Genomic DNA, 4,846 nt, shown 5'->3' on the forward strand with positions numbered 1-4,846 from the left:
AAAAAAAAGAAAAACAGTTCTGAAAAAGCTTTAAAAAAAAAAAAAGAAGAGCATAACTGTCTCTCGCTTTTGGCAAAGTCAATACAGAGGATTCAAAAAGCTCATCCTTCGAGATTTCCTCTTCTCCAATCCACGTTTGTTCCTCCCTGAAGACCAGCTCTCCCTCTGCTGCAAGGTGAGCATGGCAGGAGCCTTCTTTACCATTCCTGGACAGAACATGACCCCTGCAATCAAGGATCAAAGTCACATGTTGGCAGATGACCTAGGGGCGCTGTGGGAGAATTCCCTCTTCACAGACTGCTCCCTGTTGGTAGCTGGTCATGAATTCAGGGCTCACACGACCATCCTAGCAGCTCACTCCAGTTTTCAGAGCCATGTTTGAACATGAAATGAAAGATCACCTAACAAACCGAGTTGAAATCCATGACTTAGTGTCACGACCACCTGCCAGCAGGAAGGACGACGACAACAGCAGGATTCTTCTCAACCACACTTTATTAGGAGCGCCCAAGTTTGAAGCGAGAAAAGGACCCCACCCTCTGGAGCGGTGGGCTTATAAACCCTATTGTGTGGATGTGTCGATGCCTGATTGGCTCAGCAGTGTCTGCTGACCACTGTGTCACCCATTTGAAGAGGGTGCAGCAGGAAAGGCAAGCATACGCAGGTGTGCAGAGTAAACATACCTATTTGGCTGGCGTTGTGCAGAGGTACAGAGTTTACGTGGCTCGTGTTGGCCAGCACCCAACAGCGCCCAACAACTTAGATCCCCAAGTCTTTAAGGAGCTGATGGGCTTCATTTACACAGAGAAGGCCACTCCACAGACACTCCATGGCTGCTGGTGTGCTGACAGCTGCTGACAAGTATGGCCTGGAGGGCTTGATGGTCATATGTGAGGAGGCCCTCTGCAGGAACCTCTTTGTGGAGAATGCTGCATACACTCTCATCCTGGCTGACCCCCACAGCACAAAGCAGCTGAAGACTGATGCCATGGATTTCATTGAACTTCATGCTTCTGAGGTCTTCGAGACCTCGGAGTGGAAGTCAATGGTGGAGTCACATCCCCACTTGGTGGCTGAAACATTCCAGTTTCTGGCTTCTGCACACAGTGTTTCTTAGAGTTGTCATGTAAACACCTAAAATGAGTTTAGGAGATGGACAGCTATGACCAACACCTGTCTTCCAATAGCAATAACCAGTGCTGTTACCAGTGACTTCTGGTTAGAGTACAGTATAGCTGGGGTATTTACTGTGAATCTGGGGAAAGGGAGCATGTTGGCTCAGGATTTAAAACAGCTGTCATGTGTTAAAATGGTGGGTGGGGGATGGGCATCACTGGAGTCTAGGAGAGTCTATCTGACATCTACCCTGTTAATATGCTAGTTTGATTTTTGTCTGATGACTTGGAAACTGGGATTTAATGTAGGTGCTGGCCCTAAGCTCAGACAACCCAAGTTTCTTGAGAGAATCCTGTCTGCATTGGACTGAACAGAAGACGTGGCCCAGGCCCAGAGCAAAGGAGAAATCAAGCAAGAATGTTAACTCATCAGAGAAGGAACAGATCATGAAGACTCTGCTCTTAAAGACTCAGGTGGTGGGAACTCAGCTGCAGAAGCAGTTCCTGCTCTCTCAGGGAACTCTGGGTATGTTCTAAGCACTGACAGGACAGTTTTCAACCACTTGTAACTGGTGATCCAGAGGATTTGAGGCCCTCCTCTGGTCTCCTGCTACAAACAGTTCTGTACACAAAACCTTAACCAAATAAAATATAATGGGATTCCAGAAAAAAAAAAAACTTTCAATTGAATGATCCAGCTGGGGAAGTGTTCAGGACTCTGTATCTCTTTGCTGATCCTCCAGGCATGTTTATAGGATGGCAGCTCTGATCTATGTACCTTATTATTACATGCTGATTAAGAATTCATTTTGATCCTACTTAATCTGACTGCTTAAAGGTATGCCTATTGTGCCCTTTAATCTTTGGACAAGTTTGCCTTTATGAATGTCAAGAAGACATCTCAGAATCAACATTGCAATATTTTACCCAAAGAATCCCCGTTATCTGACCTTCTGTCCCTGATCCTTACTACATCACATATAATTTCTGAGTTGCAAGCATGGAATGTCTGTTCACATTGGCATGTTCTCCCAAACGTACCATTTTGCCATTTCATCCCCATTTACTCTCCCAGTCACCATCTTATCTTGCAATTCCCCTTCCATTTCTTTCACACAGTTTGGTCAATATTTTAAATGATTTTTTCACAAAATCAGCTTTTCATTTAAAACCCCTTTATATTTGCATTTGAATAAGTCAGGTCTAACTTTTATTATTTATAACAATGTCATATCTCATCATTTTAGTTGTTAGTGTCTCATAAAAACCTCAGCCCAGCCACACTAGTCTTCATGCAGTTTCTAATGTGAACAGCTGAAAATCGATGCCTGCACAGGTTACATTCACTGTGTTTAGGGAGAGTAAGAGAGAAGCAGAAAAGCAGAGGGAGACATAAATCTTCTATTGAAAGCCTATTACTTCCAGGTATTATGCTCTCAAGTATCACCGTATTATCCCTTAATCTCATAAACTTTCAGGAAAGAAAATATTCTTATTCTGTAGCTAACAAAAAGGAATCTCTGTGGGAAAGGAAACTTGGGAAATACCTAAAGATCATTGTTCCTAGAGCAGGCTTGAAGCCAGTTCACCAGATCCTCTGCCCATACCCTGTTCAGAACATACAACACAGCAATAGTGTAAATACCTCCTGACATGGCATGGTAAAGCCTCATTTCTATCCATTGTAGAGTTTCTCCCTCTCCTCTCCCTCTCTCTCTGCCTCTCTCTCTCCCTCTCTCATTCTCTCATTCTCTCTCTCTCTCTCTCTCCCTCTCTCCCTCTCTCTCTCATTCTCTCATTCTCTCTCTCTCTCTCTCTCTCTCTCTCTCTCTCTTTCTGTGTGTGTGTGTGTGTGTGTGTTAATTACTTTACCTGCTGCTCTGATAAAATTTCTATCAAGGCAACTAAAGAGGGAAGGATTATTTGAGGCTTAAAATTCCAGGGAAATATAGCATTATTGGGGAAGACAAGGTGCCAGGAACAAGAGACTTCCTGGTCGTACTGCATAATGCAGTTAAGAAACTAGAATGGAGCCAGACAGTGGTGGCACACACCTTTAATCCTAGCACTTAAGAGTCAGAGGCAGGCAGATTTCTGAGTGTGAGGCCAGCCTGGTCTACAGAGTGAGTTCCAGAACAGCCAGGGCTATACAGAGAAACCCTGTCTCGAAAAAACAAAAACAAACAAACAAACAAAAAAAAAACCCAAAAAACTAGAATGGAAAGTATGGCCAAGTTATAAAACCTCAAAGCCTACCTTCAATGACCCTCTTCCTTTATCCACTCTGTCTCCTAAAGTTTCACAATATTTATATGAAGAATGGAGGAAGACTGGAGTGAATGTCTATTATTACCATGATCACATTTGTGTCAAAAACCCCACTACATCAGACTTATGGATTGGACAAAGCTTTTTCCATGATCAGATTGAGGAAATTGGCAAAATGTGCCTCTGGTCCCTGTGCAAATTTTGACAGTGTGTACAGAATGCATAAATGACTCTTCCTCCTCCCAGGTGTTTAGAGTTTAAGGCTCTACAAACATGACCTATAGAGGCTAGCCCCTCTTCCTCCTTTCCTGTATACAATTAATGCATTGAAATCCTGGATTGCTACATAGTCGGTGCTGCTCCATTAGAGTGAACTCAGACCACCTGATCCTACCTTTTTAAAAAATTCATTGTTATTAGATATTTTCTTTATTTATATTTCAAATGTTATCCCCTTTCCTGGTTTCCCCTCTGAAAGTCCCCTAAGTCCCCCCCTTTTCTGTATGTGTAATTATGTATCAATCCTTTTTACATTCCTTAATTGCCACAGTCAGGCTTCCAGGACCAAGCAATACAGAATGCAGTTTCTTTCCAAAGAGCTAATAACCAAGTGTTCAAACACATGAGCCTATGAGCAACACTTCACATTCAAGGGACATCATCCTGTTTCCCTCTATCTGTATAGAGGACAACATGGTATTATGAGCTAAGTTAATGAAGTGAGTATCTGCAACCTTAGAAACATTCAGGAAAACAATAAGATATACTAATGGTTCCTTCATTCCATGAGGGAGTGTTCTTCAGGGCAATTACTTAGAGCTTTATTTGTAGTTATGAAGTATATATTCCAGTTAAGGATTTGAAATGTTTTTAAGGGAAGAATTGAAGACATATTGGAGTAGAGAATAGGATCTTAGAATTGAATTTCTGCTGACATTTTTTAAGGAAACGACTTTAAAAAATATTTTATTTGTTTATTTTCTGTCTATCAATGACTTGTCTGCATGAATGTATATGTACCAGGTATGTGCAAGCTGATTGCCACTCCTGTTCCAGACAGTTTTGAACCAATGAGAATATACTAGGAATTGAACACATGCCTTCTGCAAGAACTCTGAGCCATTTCTGCAACCCCAACAGATGAGTTTTGAAATATCTTGTAAGGGAGCAGACGAGAACAACATACTAAACAGAGACTGTTCTAGGTAGCCTAAAGCTTGCGGAGAGTGCCCATGATGAATTTGAGTATTTTTCCTTATTAAGATTATCTTTTAATTTTTAAGCACTCTATAGGTCAAGAAATTGTGCTGTAAGTGTTGTATAACCCTGATTTAAAATTACAGCCATTAAGTTTAAATATATAGATACTACATTATGATCAGCTCTCTATAAACTTTATACAAAACAGTGACAATTTTGTTTCATTGGATTTAAACTTGATTAGAGTGATGTTGTTCAGATTA

The 4,846-nt window shown here is 41.5% G+C and overlaps 1 pseudogene; it reads left to right on the forward strand.

The window, feature by feature from the left end:
- Nucleotides 1-1,117, forward strand: part of LOC116081092 — a 3,530-nt pseudogene extending 2,413 nt beyond the window's left edge.
- Nucleotides 1,118-4,846: the final 3,729 nt, after the last annotated feature.

This window comes from Mastomys coucha, unplaced genomic scaffold, assembly GCF_008632895.1.
Source record: "Mastomys coucha isolate ucsf_1 unplaced genomic scaffold, UCSF_Mcou_1 pScaffold6, whole genome shotgun sequence".
Taxonomy (NCBI): Eukaryota; Metazoa; Chordata; class Mammalia; order Rodentia; family Muridae; genus Mastomys; species Mastomys coucha.